This window comes from Aphis gossypii, chromosome 2 (genome assembly GCF_020184175.1).
Source record: "Aphis gossypii isolate Hap1 chromosome 2, ASM2018417v2, whole genome shotgun sequence".
In the NCBI taxonomy this organism is placed as follows: domain Eukaryota; kingdom Metazoa; phylum Arthropoda; class Insecta; order Hemiptera; family Aphididae; genus Aphis; species Aphis gossypii.
In genome coordinates, this window is record NC_065531.1 from 82,031,518 (window position 1) to 82,052,007 (window position 20,490).

Consider the following 20,490-nt stretch of genomic DNA (forward strand, 5'->3'; position numbering starts at 1 on the left):
GAATATTTTTTACAACAGTATTATTATTATTATTATTACTGACTTCTATAGGAATTTTAATAAATTTAATTATGATATAAAATTAAAAAAAAAAACTTTTTTTATTCCTCGACTACTTCAAGGGTTCTGCCACAAGACATTATCTCTACCTATTCGAAATTCCTGCAGGTCACGCAACTATATGCACAAACGTATTATAATACTATACATAACATATTATACGTATGTACCACAGATAATTAATTTCGTTTCAACGATGCATATAAAATATATAGAAACCACATAATATCGTATGTAAACGTTTCTAATTAATGCAAGTGTTGTTGACCATCAAAGGAAAAACTCGATCGATACGGTATTGTATTGCAATGGACTCGTTGTATATAATAATAGTAGTAATAATAATAAAAAAAACCAATTCATAATTATTATGTTCATGACGATATGGAGAGGGCTGAAGTATATTATAATATCGCTCCCCTTCAATGATCCAATAAGGTGAGGTTATAAATTCCATAACGCCCGGCGAGTATGATTATACGTGTATGGTAACTACAGTCAGACCACCTACTGACGAGTAAGTACCTACACATCAGTATTACGGTGGAAATAAATATTTATAAATAAACCACCGAATTAATATACATTTTTATACTGACGAATATTAGGTAAATAAAATAATTAATAATAACCTTAAACTTTATTGCATAACCTATTCGTAAATAAGGATAGATTTTTTAGATTCATATAGGTTGTAGGTATACAATTGGCTGGGTCACCACGATTTTTTGACTTATAGTGTTCACCACTTGCAATTGAAAAACGGTGTAACACGAATACCCGCGATGAATATTAGATATGTAATATGTATACTTTACGACATATTTTGACGGAGAAAACAAAAAATAACGATGAAATGACGTGCAAGTTTCAAGTATTATAACGTAAAAACAGTATCGTTATTTTATTTATCAAAAAAATAAATAAATAAATAATAATAATAATATTAATAAAAATAATAAATATATAAATAAAACAAACACACATCAGTTATTTAAACTAATAGCGTTAACCCATCATGTATTTTCATCACATTAATAGTGACAGGTTAACTGACACGTTGGAATTAAGTTAGACTAGTATTATAAAGTACATAGGTAGGTAACAGAATACATAACCATTTATTATTTTTTTTCTAATAATAATAAAATTTTTCATCTCCAAGAGATTATATTGGGCCTCACGCCCACAATTTTAACAGAAAATGTGTGTTTGGCTCATTCAAATGGCGATGTCATCAAGAAACATCGTATTTATTACTACTTCCCATGAGGACTCATAAAATGAGGAAATCGAATTTTTCCTTTTTCACCTCCCCTAGAGACTATAAGACGCAGTTATATTCGATGTAAAACGATCCCGTTTTTTATAGGTTTTCACGGTACGCACATTTGATTGGATTAATTTATAAAAAAAAACGTATCACAATATACTATTATAATAGAATTAACATTAAGCTAAACACAAATATCGTCAATAATTATTATGGTAACTGGTAATGGCCGTAGCAATTGTCGAGTAAAATATAATATTCACATATACATATAACTATTTACAATAAAAGTAATAAAAGCATATATTATATTGTAGTTTAGTAATAGATAGTAATTATTAAAATATTATAATATTGAACATTTTTTAGAAATTATTAACTTTCAATCTGTCTTATTATTATTATTATTTTGTTCAATTTTTCTCAATACTTAGTAAAAAACAAACTATTTAAAACTAATTTTTCAAAGGACCCCCATAAATATATAACTATATTATAATATCTGAATGACACGAAAACTTTTGCGTTTCGTATAAAATTAAGTAAAATTTAAATTATTAAATTAACTCAAAAATGGGTTTTAAATTGTTCTCATTTTCATCTGTAATCATACCAACTACCAAGACACGCTTCAATTGTGGCGAGTAAAATTATAAATAGGGAAGAAACAATAACAAAAATTACCTAAAAGGTTTATATAACTACATTTGTTTGGAATAAAATTTGCTAAAGACCTTATAGCTATAAATGATATTATAATTTTATGAGCCACGGTGAAGTAAAAATAAAAATAAATCGTTATTTTAGTTTATTATACACAAATATTAATTTGATGTATTTTAAAAGCTACTGAAGTAATTAATTCCGAGGGTAATAAAAAATACGAACTCTTATAATAAAAAAACGTTATGCTACAGAAGACGACTTATTTACTTTCTATAGTGGAATAGAAACATCATAAAATATCTACTTCAAAGGAGAGCGTTTAAATGGAAACGTTAAAAAATTAAGTCGACTTTACCTGACTATTTTAGTATCCACCTTCCATATTATTAAAAAGATATTGTTACATTGTAGGTAAATTATTTTCCATTAGTTAATTGTTGCGTGATAAACGGCTGAATTAAAACGTTGCTAACTCAATTAAAATCTCTGAACATATTATAACATCGGACAACGACATCAAATTTATACATAATAATATAATACATCTTCGATGTTATAATGCTGTTATAATAGTCCTTTGTGAGTACATCGTCAGTTTGGTAATTTTTATTCAAATATAATATAATCACTGCCGTGTATTAATAATCGATTATTTTTATGTTACATTATTTTTGTCACTTAACAACCACCATTAATATTTAAAAAAAACTAATTTCCATAAAACGTTATTGCCTATTTTTTTGGTTAATATTATTGTCTACTCTTATATTATAAAAGTAATAATTAGAGCGAGCGTTCAAGTATAACTCGCAGCTATAATAATATTGCTCACCAAACTAGATTTATTTTTTCTTATATTACATTATCAACAATATTTTCTATAGTACAATACGTTTTCCAATATAATATTAATCAATGTTCGTATCACTGTTGTTGATCGTTTTATTTTTTTGATTTATACTTCGTTTTGACGTATTCCAAATTTCTATTACCTCCTATCGAACTGAAAAACTTCAGGCTCGTTTGTAGAGTATAGGTATCTTTTATACAATAATAATTGAAAATATGGCAAAGGCATTTCCAACATATCGCTGATTAGTAGACTACTCAGTATACCAAATATACACAACAAACTAGATGTCAAACTGCTCTATACAAATAGCAACTAACGTACCTACCTACGTATTGTGTATTATATACACGTCATTGTCACGATGTATGCTATTAGTTATTTATATGTTGTATAAAGTATAAGTGATATTAAAGAGTTATACCTATTACCCTTATCTCTGTGAAATATATTTTAACATATTATTATTTTTATTGTATCAGACGTATAATCTATTATAATAATATATTATGCAATATGGAAAAGTGTTAAGATTTGTTTTCACACCAACATACCTATAGTGTATATTATTATTATTTCTATTATACTTTATCAGTTTTTCATAATTTCTTTAATACTCAGGTACACTGGTTAAAACACACGAAACAGAAATTCTCGGCACAACGCAGTTAAAAATAACATGGTCCTTTATTTTGACTAGCGTTACGTATATCATTAAATTAGAAAATTAAATAAATATTAAATATGACATTTAATATGTCCGATCAAATATACATTGATGGTATGCCGCTGTAAATGTAAGCCACATAATGTGATTCTTTTCACAAATCTTTTATTTATTATACGTATAACTACTACAGTAATGCTATAGCCTACAGTATAGGAAATTAATAATGAAAAGGGGACCAATGAAGTGGGTTCGTGAATAATCTAGATATCCATATTATGTTGTCTATATAGTGTTTACACTATATTTAATCGAAACCATTTTTCCTACCTGCTACTGACCGCGATATAGGCGGCTCTGATCAATAACCGGACCGTCATGAGGATTAAAAGTTTTCAACGGACGGTTGTCCGTCATATTAACAAACTCATTATTTTGGCATAGATTGTCAGTATTAGTATCATGTTCGCAACACGCCAGATAATATTAATATGTCAACGTACAAAAAAAAATGTGATTGACTCAATCAAAATATACATAATAATGGAATATACACATATAACCTTTCGATCTAATATTCTTATACTTGTTTGTACCGTGTCTATGTAATGATACATGGAGATAAAAGTGTAACGAAACACTAGCAAAGAAAAACCTTTGTCGCTTGATATGGAAGTGAAAAACCTATTGGAATTTCGAGTTTTACAATGGTAATTTGTCACTTAAAAATGAATAAATTATACATTCAAATATATAAACTAGTCTCCTGATCTGAATTTATCGAACGGTTTTTTTATTGTTTGATTAGTTCATATATTATATATTATGTGTAAGTATACGTCGGGCATGCTGCAAAGTAATAACATTGCTGTTCCATTATTCAACCGCATTAAGCACAATTTAATGATACCTAGGTATCTACATGTAGGTTTAAGCCGTAACGCTAATTATTGATAAGTTTATATCACAGTACTATGCAAAATTTACAATTCGATTTATATGTATTGTTATTATCATCACAGCATCGTTTAATAATTTTTGTTTTATTTTATAGGTACGTTGAAACTGTGGAGAAACGTTTTACATTACTTGACTTTACTTGTACGAGCCGACGACACATATGGTACCCTACATATGTTAATTTACGACTAAGACAATATTTGCCAGTTGAACGTGAACCATAAACTGCTCAAGATGTAATAGTTACACGCATATAAGTGAGTGCCACTTATAATAACATATAGAAGGTTTATTTTATCCTATAAAATTCAATTTACACGGGTCTGTTTGAGGATTTAAAAAGTTTACAAACTGCCGAATGCTGCGGAAAGTAGTACTTGGTGGAAAGACGGTCATCCATGATGCTACGTGCAATAATGAGTTAATGGAATAAAATGTATAATATTATTATAATACTATTACCAAACATAAAGACACTAGTTTATATACTATGCTTATATAATCATTCTATCAGTCAGAAAAAAACTTGATATGAGCAGCCTTCATTGTAAATGCAACAATCATATAAAAAAAAAATAACAGCTAATATCGTTATATTTTTATTAATTTATTCACTCACCCTAAAACAACAATAATTCGATATTATAATGCACGATTTTTTTTTTTAATTTTTGTGTTCTTACAAGTTACAAAAGTTCCAAATCCGTGATAATAACATTTTTAATTCATAATTTTTATGAATGGATATATTTCGTTTAAATCATTATTATTTATTATAATTAGTCAAGTTTCACTTGGAAAAATATTATACATAATTCGTTGAAAACTGAATTATTGTGGCGTACATTAAGTTTATACTATATAAACGAACAAAGTTCTGATGCCTAAACCTTGTAACCAGCTCCACCCAAAATGGAGTTCTTGCTGTAACTGTTTTCAACTCGCCCAACTACCCAGTAAACTTTTGACCATAGAGTATTGAGTTAAAACTAAAGATGTAAAATTACATAGGTACCTATATATTGTTTTTATACTTAGTATCCTTTTTTTTTTTTTACATTTTATTTATGTTACCTACCAAGTATCATAAAATACTATATACTATATGATACTGGGTACTATATTTTATTATCATTGAACAAAATTCGTACTAAAAATACTTCTACAACTTATATTTTAATTATTTTTTCCTGTATTAACAATAATATTTATATACAAATTCAATACTTACCATAAAATCATATTACATATAATACATTGTATTAAATATTTAAATTAATATAAAACAATAGTAAGGTACTAACAAAGAAAACTTTTAAGGCCTAATAATAAACTATTGTAATAATAATTTTAAAAAATAAAGTATTTATAAGTATTTAAAACAGTAAAATAAGTATGTATCTTGTATCATTATAATTATACAAATATATAATGAAATTTAGTGAAATTATTGTACAAGATAACAGTTATACGTCTTGCAGTGTTATAAATTATACAAAAATGTTGCTGTTAAAATTAAAAATTAATAAATTATTTGGTTTGTTTTATCGTACATATCCAGTCAGAAAAGTTGCAAAAATAAATAAATATATAATAGGGTTTAACTCTTCTGTATGAAATCGAAACTATTTTAATTCTACCTAATGCAGTAATACCACTAATGCCATTACAATACCTATCGATGTATACGAAATTAATACTTCAAACTTGTACAATATAAACACACACACATTTTGTTACACATATTGCATAGGGCAACAACTTCAACGGCTATTCAATGCGTATTGCTTATAATATAATATTAATATTGTATTTTTGAAATATTTGATTAAGCCAATGAATAATACCTGAATGGATTAATTTTTAAATAATAAATATTGATCTATATAAAAATGATTACTTACGTAAAGAATAACACAAGAGTAATTTTGGAGCAGGTGGCTTGAAGATGCTTCCATTAAAAACTTGTTCCAAGTTCCAACTGTAATCATATAAGTAATTTTTTTAAGACATATTATGATGACAAACATTTTTGTAAGCCAATGATCAACTTCTATTACACTTTTCGCTCAAATTAACGGCGTTCATTATTAATATTTCAAAAACAAAAAAAAAATCGTCATCTAGACCGATAACTTTTTGATTTCTATACATCCAATGGCCACAGCTGCGTAATCACATATTATAATGTATTCGCGCAGATGATTGTACAAATTATTATTACTTTCACAAACCTCCGGAAAATTAGACAAACATTTCATGGCACTTTACGTCGATACATAGTGTCGGCTATCAGTTGCCACCAATATCGTTCAATAGAATACTTGTGTAGCTAAATGTACCTTATATACTCACTACACATATTAATAATATGATCTATGTTACTTTTCTTACAACTATTACTAAGTAGATATAAGTACTGTCGTTATTATTATTATTGTTACCTGTTTTTAAAACACATACGCGCAACTGAACCCATTACAGAATGGTGTACCTAACCTAACCCATACACACCATCATCCTTAAAAAGGAATACAAATGTATATATATACAATATACTCGCGCATATGATACGCTAAACGAAAACGGTAATAAAAACCTCACTTAAGAGTTGCCGGGAATTTTGTCGGTTCGTTTTCATTACGCGAGTCTTATATTATATTATGTACGTGATACACGCGCGCATGTTTTTCTGTGTCTTATTTGTATGTGTGCGTATACTTGTATGTATCGGTTAGTTGTACACTGCACTGCAAGTTCATAAAGACACGTTATACGCTCTTGTATAGTTGTGTATTATCGATAATCTCATGTATGCACTCGATTTTAACATAGGCTTAGAAAGTATAAAAATAAAGTAAAATTCAATGACAGCATGTTTGGAGATTACATGCAAATGCATAATAACCGTGAGTAAAAAATATAATATGTTATGGTAGCGCTATATCAGTAGGTATTGTAGTTCAATAATAATTTAGGCATAACAATTAATACAGAATGATCGGTAAACAGCTTGTAATCAATTTTCGAGTGATAGATTTCAAGTACTAGCAAAGGTTCTTGAAAATGATAGAAAACATGTATAAGTTTAAAATTTGTATAGGTATCTAGAGTTATAAGTATACATCCTCAAGTCTAACCAGTCTAAGGTTTATTAAAGAAGAAGGTCATATTACTGTATTATAAAAATAGAATTATATTTTAGGTAAATGCAATGATACGATAATTGAAACTTCAATGATCGACCAGGCACTCTTTTCAGGTAAGGTAGACAACCGCGGTCCGAGGCTTTGTAGTGCATCATGAATGTTTTGTTACATATTTTTATTACCTAGTATATTATTGTTAGGGTTCGAGATAGAAGAAACATAAAATTGAAATAATTAATAATTGTAATAATTTATTTAAAACTAGAAGTATTTTTTTTATTTTCATTTGTTGCTTAAGAAGTCAAAAGATACAAAATTTGTACTGAACAAATAAAAAAACTAGGATATGCATTATACAGGTATAATCACTCAAATTAATAAAAATCTCCGATTTTCACGATCAATGTTTATATCGAAAACATAAACGGAACGTATCAACATATTCAAGGTAATAATGATGATAATAATAATACAAAAACCTCATTAGAAACTCAGGATGTTCGTAGACACCGATTGTAGCCAATACATATAAGTTATACGTTTATAACACACCGGATGTATATAGTATAGATTGTAGTGTGATGTGTCATAGTAGGTCCCCACCATTTTTATCCATCCATTTGTTTCATCAAAGGTCCCGCATTGGGAGCGATTTTCTGGGGAAGTATCGTGGAAGTAATTTTTTTTAACAATAAAATAATACGCTTCACCGGTTGCTTTTGACGACTATCTAGGAGGAGCAAAGGAAAAAAGTGCCGGTAGAATTATATCTAATGTGAAAGTTCTTCACGTGGATTGTTATGTAGGGTGGACAGTAATTGTTTCCTCGACTTAGAGCTTCATGACGATAACATCGGCGGTAGTGATATAATTGTTATTGTGCAACAGTACCTATATTTACGTGAATGTTGGAGGGAGTAATAGTTATAAAATACCTATATATATATAATATATATTTATATATTTATATTAGTTGTCATATTACACCAATAAAATTATCAAAATATAAACTTTATACTTAAATAAATAACAGTAAAAAATACTGAACCAATAAATTAAATCTTACCTACTATAACAATAAGTTTTAAATAGTCAATTTAAAAGATACTGATATGTAAAAAATATTTAAAATTTTTAATTTTAAAATCTTTCAAAACTACAATAAAGACAAATTTAAGTCTAGGTAAGCACTAAAATAGCAACTAAAACTTAAATAACCTTTTATGAAAATCATACAAAATAAAAACTTTTAGATAATCTGAGCTCCAAAAATAAAAAATATTTTTTTATTTTTAATAAAGTTATGGATCATTGTTTTAAAATACAAAGACACCTCCCATTATGGCTACCACCCAATTCCAGTAACAGCATTTTTAGAATTCATTTTTAAATTCTTATTCAGCATAAAAACATTAAAATTTTGTTTAAACAATAATAAAGGCGGATCAAATGATAGGTACTGCGTAGACACTACTATTTAGCTTACAAAACTAATACATTAATACGAAAACGATGTTTCTGGAAAATGAAATAGACTTTAGGTAGAGGACTACTGAACACAAACTATATCTTTAACAATTAAGTTGTTTTACTAGAAACGTATAATAATTATTATAAATTGCAGTCAAACAAAAACACAAGACGTGTCATAAACAAACACGAAATGCATTAATAATTGATTCAGTAAACATGTGTAAGGTATAGGTTCTTTATTAAAATAGAAAATTACGTAGAAAGCTACATAAATATTAAAATAAGACAGTTCAAAATAATTCAGACATGTATCAAAAATAAAAAGTTTTTTTTTAATATTTAATGAAAATTTAATTTGGTAAAAAACAATTTATTCTACCATAACAAAGGTGTATTCTTATCTCGTTTTAAAAGTTGTTGTCATATGAATAATAAATATAAAAATATATTCATATATTCAGTGATTTATACCAATTATTTAATTTGAACATTGAAATACCTACACGTTTATACATAAAATATAAATATACAGACTTACATAATATGTATATTCTATAAATAAATAAATATAAATGTAAATAATAGATTTATTTTAGTACTTAAACTGTGCTATTTGAAACTGCTTAATATATTTCCAGATGACATTGAAAAGATGAACATTATCCGTCACTTTTTTTTTACTATGGGTGTGAAAAAGACATATATTTTTAATAAAACCTTAATATTTGTACTCATTTTTAACATACAGTCGTACAATGTACATAATGTATAATACAATGAGAAACTTGTGACATCGTGTATCGCACGAAAACACTCCCTTTTAAAAACGATTCCATGGTATATTTTTCTTTATAAACCCAAAATTGTGAAAAAAAAATAAAAGAGTTTATTTTGAAAGTGTCTTGTCCGACATTTCAATTTAAGTTTAATCAAATCCTATCACAAACTATAGACAGAATCTTTTCTTTTATATATACAAACATTGAGTAGACCTGTCTTTTTCAATGTTTTTGACATTCTGCTCGTAAATATATATAATTTAAATTTAAATTCGAAATTGGTACGTAGTGTCGTAATAATAGTATTATTATTTATTTTAAATCGAAACATTTTTAATAATTCTTGATTTGCGCGTGCATAATGAGTTAAATTTCAATATTGCTGGAAATTACATTAAACAACGTCAATAGTTCTAAACAGATTATACAGCTAGTATTAAATTGAATATACTATTTTTATATCATTTTATTTTAATAACTATTTTTTTAAAAAAGGCAATGAAATACATAATATATTTGAATTATAGTATCTATTTAGTTATAAAGTACAGTGTTCTATAAACTTTAGCAGTACTAATGTCTAGTACTTATTATATTACATGTCTATAATAATTAATATAAACGATAAATGATTAAAACCACGCAAGTTTTAGTGGAGTTAAAGCACTTTGAAAAAAGAAACTCTTCTTAGATGCACATTTAAAAAAATTATAAATTTAAAAAATGAAACAATTACAAATACAAACAAAATAAATATGGTCTTTGTAAACAAAGTACTTAACCATATAATGTAATATATTCTTATTGATACATTTTTCTGATAGAAAATAATTGTTTCATGCAATATTTATTTACGCTAGAAATGACATAAGCTCTGTACTATACATTTCATTAAAAATTACTGATTATGTACGTATAAACTATAAGTGTCATGTGACACGCTGAATTTAGCAAGTAGGTCGTAATTATTAATGAGTCATTATAGTCTGTAATGGCATATCTCATATTATGTGCTTGGGGGGGATGAGAAGTCAATACGAGGATATGTAAATAATTAAATAATTGCATATTAGTGAAATTTAAGTAAAAAAAAATTGTATCAATAATTTTAAAATAAACTTTCTTTGTACGCATTTATAGTAAAAAAACTAAAAACACTTAAATGTGAGCTTTTAAAAACAAGTAAACCAGTATGTAACATTATACACACTTTCAATTTTAGTAGGCGAATCAAAATGTTGATGTATGTGAATAAAAAAAAAAATAATTATATTTTGTTTGTTGTACACTTTGAGCAGTTGAGTTTACAATGAATAATATATTATCTTTGTACGACACTTCAACCAAATAGTTATAAAACATGTAAATGTATTTTAATACGTGTTCGATGTAGCCTAATTTTTAAACATGACCACCACTGATGGCATTATTACCTACCGGTTTTCGGTAAACAGAAATGTAAATTGGTAATAGCTAGTTGAGTTTTGTTTAGCTCGCATTTATAGTGATCCATACCCAGTTTGAAACATTAAAATTGTGTAGCCAAAACGGTTTCAAGTTTCCACTCGTATTATCAATATTCATACCATGGTACATAATATTACCAAATTACAACCGATAAGTAGAATCGTCATAGAAATTAATAATGGCAACACTAAGCACGTGGTACGAATATCATGAACCACGGTTTTGAGTGCCAAATATAGTTAACACTACTCTACATACATCATAGTGTTCAAAACCGAAAATGGCCAAAACAAAAGCCCCGGATCGTGAAAATCACTTTCCGTGAGTACATATCGTGATATCGAAAACCATCCCAAACATGCGCTTGACCGTCGACGCGTAGAGTCAGCACATAAATGCTCCCTCGCCTCACCTGAACAAAAATATCCAACACTGCTGGCGATGTTAAAACAGTATACATTTTCATACTTCTACTATTTCTCTTATCCCTTCTTGGCTTTCACATTTTTTCTCCACGCCAAAAATTCCAGTCTACAATGGAAATAAGACAGTAAGACAGTAGTGGATCCTGGTGCCAACATGTTCACCGCTCCCGCTTTTAAATTTTTTTATTCATTATGAATCATATTATAATTAATTGAAATAATCATGTAATTTTATAATAAAATACGTACAATAAATAAATAAAGCTCATCAGAGCTAACCACCAAAAAATGAGTTTATAAGAACCTAATCGAATCAAAATTGTCCATATACATTCATCGTGCACTTAAATAAACAACATTACTCCTTAAATGAATTAAAACAATTGGCAAATGACAACAAAATTAAAAATATGGTATAGATGGGTGGCTATATCGGCTACAACGAGTTTTATGATATTTTCTGATTTCCGTCAGAAAAACCATCAATATCGTCTGGGTATCGTGACACGGTATTATAATTTATAGTGCATTAGTGTATTATATGTATTAGTACACTAATATTATGCACATATTACGTATGCTGTATATATGTCACATACAGTATGTGGATTAATTTATACATATTATTAAGTATATCTGTTTTAAAAAAACTAATACAGGAAACGGCGTGAAATATTTCTGGAATACCTATATAAGTAATATAATCTAAAAATTAAGTATATGCAATTGTTACATACTACAGTAATATTAATTTAATGATTTTATTGTATCACTATCCGAATTATAAATATATACATTTAATCCTTTCTAAGTATATCATCAATAATGAAACGTATAAAATGATTTTTTAAATTTATAATATATTAAATATAAGTTAATTAATAAATAGTACAAAGTGTTAGCATCGCGTCGAATTTTAACATGGGTAATAACTCATCTCATCAAGCAACTTAGAACGTTTATTTTTCCGATTAAAATATTTATTACTTTTTTGAAAAATGAATTCAAAATATTGAATCGAGATATTTAAAAAAGCACCGTTGATGTTCAGTAAAATTTTGTAATTACTACCTTTAAACGGATTAACAGATATAGCAAACCAATTTAAATTACACGGTAGTTGTTAATTACATTAATTTTGTTCATTTTGAAAAAAATATAAAGGGGCTTTAAGGAAGGGAAGAGCCGGAGAGGAATTTCAAGAGAAACAAATTCCATTTCCGAAAAAAATGGATCTGCAGACATTGAGCCTCCATTTGAATATCGATAGAAGAAATACTAGAACGTTAAAACTCATATCACGATAAAAAGAAAGTAATTACGATTTTTATTTCACTTTTCATTTCATTACTACACTTTTATGTCGATAGCCTGCAATGTGTATATGTAGTTTTTAGTTATGTCTGTACTTCTAAGTAAATAAAAAAAAATACATATTTTTTTCCATTATAAATTGTGTATAAGATATAGTTAATAATAAAAGTAGTTCGTAATCAAAAATTCAAATTTTTTGTCAACAAATTATTTAACTATGTAGGTATGTAAGGAGTTATAAGTTATAGGCCGACTGTTCGAGTAACAAATACAATGATAAAAATTAATGTATTACATTATAATATATTTGGGTCAAATATATGGTATCAGAATGTTTATTTTTACAAAATAAAATTTTAATATTTCAAAAAATACATTACTTATATAATGAGCATATTATTTTTTCTGTATTTTATATTCATTATTTAAATATAATTTTATTTTTATTTTTTTATACAGTATTCACGTAGGAAAAAGAAAACATGTTTCACAAATAAAAATTGAGGTACAAAAAAATAAAGGATGAAATATTTAAATAATGAATGTTTACTGTTACATAATGTATATTATATTATTTTTTATTATTGTTTTGAAATAATATAATATACACCTACTTCTAAATAAATCATGCTGTTATAATTTTAGTGTGAAGGAAATTGTAATTGCTCTTTTTTTATATAGATATGAAATCATATAAAATATTTAAGAATCAAAGAGGACGAGAATTGTTTAACACATTTCCTTTATTTTGAATAAAAATTTATTATTTATTTAAAATTAGTCATTAAGTATTTATTAAAAATAAAACATTATTGACAAATAGCAATTATATCATTAAATTTTGTAACTCTCAAAAAATTGTGCTTATGTGATACTATCAATTGGCTCTAAAAAAAAAAAAATAATAAGAAAATAGTAATATTCAGTAACTCAAATACAAAAAAGTAACTTAAATTATGTATGTATAAATAACTTACACTAAAATGCAAATAAATTAGTGTTGCATTAGTTAAAAAGTAATTTCATTATAGTGACTTGTAACTTACAAAAGTTAGAATAACTTCTTTCTAACACTATGTAGTATTTTATAAAATGTATTTGTGGCTTGATTCGAGAAGGGCTAATGTCAGTTTGAACAAATTTGAGATTAGTTGACTGTCAATAATATTTTATATTATGTTACTTAAGTCAAAATAGCAAATGTCTCTGATACAATACGATCAAATTAAAACACCCATTGCCTACTTAAACTTTATTCAATACATGTATTTCATTATATTAATTTTTTATTATACTACGAACCTATCTCAAAATTAGCCACGTATGATCTATAGACCATTTATTAGGCTGTGTAATAAGCCATTTCTAAATTAATCAATAATGGATATAACTCTAATTTACATTATGTGCGATTTAATATTAGTATACTAGATTTTCGAAAAAAAAAAAAAGTAAAAAAACTTAATTATAAAAATTATGTTCATTTTATACATAAGTGATCGAAAAATATAAATATTTATAAATACTAGGAATATAAAACGAATTTGGATAGTCATTGAAATTCCAAAACTGAAAAGTAAAAACCTTAATTTATGTACTGAGTGATAGTAAACAAATTCTTTTGACCATAAAACTCATAATTTCAAAATTTATTAAGATTTTTGAAAATGTTTGTTTTACATAACTTACGATAAAATAAAATAACACTGTTTTGAAAAAAAATTATATTTTTAAATATTTTTTATCGTTATAATTGTTAAAATGTTACTACTTTGAATAAAAACATACATTTTTTATTTTTTATTTTGAAAAAAAAAATATTTTTCTGAGTATTTCGATACATGATAATCGAAATTCGGACGATTAATTTAAAATTAATAAATATTTATAGTTTTTTTGTGAATGAATGGAGTGGTACAGGAAACTCTACAAAATGCTAATATTCGCTCCACTCACCAATGTTTTAAATATGTATAACTCATAAACTTCTTATCCAAATTTCAATTTATATGACGTATAAAAATACTCCGAAAAATATTCTGGTACAGAGTATGAAATTGAAAATGTATATTATCTTTCAAAAAGGTAAAAACAGATAAATAAAAAAAAAATAATAAATACTTTTTTTTTTTTTTTAATACTGTTTTATTTTGACTGGAAGTTATATTAGAAAAATATGTTCAAAAAAGTTAAGAATGAGCATTGTTCAATAAAATAATCACCCAAATTATTTATATATATATTTACATTTTTCTAAATTTCCTAGTAATATTCTTTTTTAAAATAAGCTTTTATTGTATCAAGCAATAGATAAATACAATTTATAAATTATGAAAACAATGTTTGCGAAGCCAGATTTTGTGTCGGTGTAAGACTTTCATAGATGCGTGACTTTTGAACAACAGATTTACCTACGTATAGTTAGCATATTAGGTAGAACGTGTAAATCAGTCTACAGTATAGAATTTATGCTGTTAATGTGCTGGTTTTTTTCAACTTTGTAAAGAAACAAATTATTAACAATATCAAATAAGAGTCAAGAAAAATATAGTTTTAAGATTTTACCCACATCTGTTTAATTTAGATATTTATGAAATCAGTTACATTTCTAATTTGAAATCTATTAAATATCAAATAAATGAATCCATGACTCATGAGTCATGAGATACCTACCTATTCTAATTTAATTTTTTTTAACTCTATTTGCGTTTATCAAACACCGACAAACAGAAGAATTTTTTTTAATACGCTTTCAATACTAATATTAATAATTGTACACCGGATTTCCAAGACTTAGATTCGGATCATTGCCTATGTTTTCAGGCACAATTGAGTAACTAGGTAGCCGGTTTGAAAACGGCATGGACGTTATACCTCGCCAACATGAAAACCACCGGGATCAGTTGCATTTTTTCGACGTTGTTGTAGAAATACATTCATATGTTATTGATGCCTGCGCAAAAACCGCAAAAACAGTTTTCCGGCTACATTCGAATATATTATTATGCAGCTTGTAAGATATTGGGAATAATTCAAGTAAACGCCGAGCGTAAAATCACTGACAACTCATCTCCGAAGTCCGTTGTAATATTATTATAATATAAACATGTTTTGCGCGTAGTTACGTCGTGATGAGAAATTTGCCATGGGAATATGTATGCAAAATTTTCACAAAGGGACCCCTCCGACAAAATCATTGTTCCAAAACACCATTGTAAATATTATTATAAATATTGTGGCCAAGATAATATTGATTTTATATTTAAATGAATTGTATTGATGTGACGGTTATTATACATTTATACAGTATTATAATACTGAGCATATGTTTTTTTTAAATAATAATTGTTATGTTATGAAATAGATAATATCATACATATTATATAATAATCTAATAAAAAAAGACCATAATATGATGATAGTATGCAGATATCTTACCGTACTTGTTCCGGTCAGCAAACAAAGGCAATTTTATTTGGCTATAAGTAATTTCGTTTATTTTAATGTTTATGAACTATATAATACCGGCCAAACCTAATGTAGTTTTTTACGATTTGGCTATATAATATACAATCTAAAATATATTATTTTGTATTTTCATATCATAAAATAATATGTAAATCAAATTATGTCTTAATGAGAATGGTTGAATTTTTAGATTTCAATATGTTTCTCATATAATGAGATTCAAATATTTTCTTAACAACAGATACATATAGGTTAAAATGAGAAGAATAAAGTCTAAAATCTTTATTATATGGGCATTTATCTAACTTTTGTTCTCGTTGTTAAAAATATTAAAGTTGTTCTAAAACACTGCCAACTACCTATGTTTTGCTGACTTTATGAAATTAATATTGTTTTTCTAACTACTGCCAATTGAAGTATAATCTAAATAGCTTTACTACATGTTTTTGTTCAACAGGTCTATCACTAAATCTTGATAAGTATAAGATGTATGGTAAATGAAAATGTACTTCTCTAAAGTTATAATCATCTGAGAACTATAATTACAATTTGGGTGGTTCTGATATTGTGTGCTGCAGGTGTTTATTTGCTATGAGTTGTAAATTAAATTATACTCTTGATTGTAGGTATCATATTGAAATTATAGGCTATAAAGGTGTTTGGTTTCTGTAAGGGATTGACATCAAATTGTAGAAATCTACTATCGAGGTGGTAAATTGTACATTAATTAGTCCTACACTCCTACCCTTAATTATAGTAGTCATATGAAATCCTTACATAACGATAAACTGTATTCAGTTAGAACTTGTTTCACATTAATTTTTAAGATTTATTAGATTCATGCTAATCATCCTTATTTACTCCACATATATGCTGCTCTTATCGCTGAGGTTCTTATGATTGCTACATTGGCTAAACATGAACGTGTATAAGTGTTAACTTTTTCAACAATTTGTTATCTGGTAAAACGGAATGACCTACATTACTTTCACTCATTAATTTAAAAAGTTTTCCAGTATAATACTGTTTTCAAGTCCCCTTCTATTCTTTTATGTACTCTTCAAATTATTTTTAAAAACGAACTAACCAGACGTTTATGACTATTGCTAATATGAACCATTTTTTTCTCATTTAATTATTAATTAATGTAATAAATGTCTAAATTATTTATGATTTGTTAGTTATAAGTAAAACATGCAAACATTTTTATAAAGGGCTTTACCGTTTATATTTTTGAAATAAAATAAATACTTTTAAGGATATAACTTATAACAAATAAACAACGCGTTTGTAATTTGATTTTTCAAATACTCTCAAAAAAATTGTCTGTTTTGATTTCTTTAAAGTGTGGAATCAAATCAAAGTATGCAGTAATTAAAAAAAAAAAACTTTTAACTATTAAGGATATTATAATGACTCAAAAGTGCAAAATAGATTTTATGTAAAACAAAATATTCCAAAACACTAAAACACTTATTTCGAGAAAATGAGAGTTTGACCTTAAAAAAAATAATTTGTAAAGTGCCTTAATTTATGTAAATATTTCAAAATCTGAATTAATAATTTATATTAATTATTCATGTTTAGTAGTGTGGGTATAAAGTTTAGGCTGATATAGTGACGTGTATAATATATACATAATATATTATGTACATTATAATAGTCGGTCGGAAATGAATTCGAGGATAAACATGTTGAGACATTTAAAGTTTAATAAAAGCCACAAAAAGTAAATAAAAAATAAAAACAAAAAGTTACACATTGTGACACTTCAATTTAATTGTTTCATTTTAATTCAAATTGCAACTTTTGTGTATCTATTATGTTATCATTATACCTACATTTTATATTGAAAAGTAGAAATAAATAATGACCAGTGTAACAAACTATCTATGTAACTAAATTTTATTCTAATCAATATTTTTTAGTTTACTTTCAATTAAAATAATTAATTTTTATTTCATATACATAATAATAATTTGAAAAACATTTATAGAATAAATTAATTTCATAGTTAACTAAATCCATTTGTCACTTCTAGTTGTCACTTTTTGTATGCATAGGTATATAATAGTAGATATCGACAATGTATTCTTTCAAGTATTCGACAAGAGTTATCCCGAAAAGCTATATAACAATATATTATGTGGTTGTGTGTGATTAATTTTTACAAGTGGGTCGTATAGTTCAGTTTTCGAGAAGTCTGATATTTAAAACGCTTGTGAAATATTATAATACGTATAATATGTATATTATGTATTGTACATTAATTTCTGATTGTGTGAAACAAACTCGTTCAAATTACGTGTTTTTATGAACATCGTCATAGACCTACACCCTTTTTTTCTTAACATCTTTACATTTTTTTAAATATAACATTAGGACGATTAAACAATTTGACTTTTACGCTTATTTACGCTATATTTTAACGCTATTAATTCTAACCTTGATCATTATATACATATTCTATAAATATTTTAAGATTTTCATAGTTTCTTGTATTACATTTTTTGAAATATATTTAAAATTCTATTATCAATAGTATATACTAGGTATAGGTTGAATCTACAATTAAATCGGTAAACACGTAGTGCACATTTTACCTCGTGCACTGTATAATTTTTTTTTATCGTAATGAAAAATATATTTTTCGAGTAATTTATACGACGACACCAAAAATTGTTTAAAATTCTACAGTTAAATGGAACACAAATAATACCTACATAAATAATAAATCACACGATGATGCATGTTGTGATACTATCGATTCTCATTCACCGCAGTAAATTAAACGTGCGTTAACAGATATTGTAAACAAAAATAATGTGTATACTTATATTATAAATTAAATATACATACGATAATTAATAATAACCTATAGTAGGTGATCAGTTTTCATTTAAGATAGATACGTTTTATGTGGGAATAAGGGAGTCTTTCATTGATCGAAAAGTGACTTCTCCTCTTGGTATGAATGCAAAATATTGGTACGAACTTAACGATACGAACTATTCGATACAATTAATAGTTATTACCATCGATTTAATGGATAAATTATACTTTGAGAACTGCTATAATCGTACAAATTCAAAATTTAAAACACGCCTCCACGTGAAACTTATTAACTTACAAGATACTTTTATAATGATCATATATATATAATAATATTAGATTACCTGCAAATAGGTCAATCATTATAAAATAATTGTTATTGATGGGTGATTGTCCGAAAATTAATTTTATGTTTTCAATTTTACTGATTGTAAATGGCATAATAATTATCATAACAACAAAATTCTCGTTGTTTCATCATCCCCATACTCCCCCATATAATATCTAAAGACCCACCCCCACCGGATTGAAAACCACTGATGTATATTTGGTATACACTGGTAGATATTAGGTTTGTGGTTAGGCTAGGTGGCAGGTATACAATATGTACGCCCCCGGTCACAAATAACCAAAAAAAAAAAAAAAAAGGTTCAACGTTTAATTATTGCTCGGTGGGAACAGGCAGAAAAACAATATTTACCTATTATTGCCATATATCACGTGCAAGAGTGCCTCTGCAAATAATGCACATAATATACCGCACGTTGAATGTTCGCCTATAATATTATACGTTTGTCTTCTTCCTGCAATTGTTGCGTGCGTGTATCCAGACCATATTACATGCATAATATTTAATTGTTTGGAATTTATTTTATTAGAACGTTTCGTTTTCAGGAAAATCGTTTTATCGCATTATATAACGTAATACACACGTAAAAAATAGTATTTTTGTAGAACAAACACGATTCATCAGAGACCGTTTACAAACTAAACTTAAAAATACATAAAATAATATGTTCGCATTGTAATCAGATACGATAGGCAATTTCCAAGACTTCAAAATTCTTCTTACACTTGTGTGTACAATAAAACAAACGATCGGAAATT

The 20,490-nt window shown here is 26.5% G+C and overlaps 1 protein-coding gene across 1 annotated transcript in view; it reads left to right on the forward strand.

Annotated features, from left to right (window-relative positions):
• Positions 1-20,490, forward strand: part of LOC114121456 (voltage-dependent calcium channel type A subunit alpha-1) — a 200,044-nt gene that overhangs the window by 55,490 nt on the left and 124,064 nt on the right.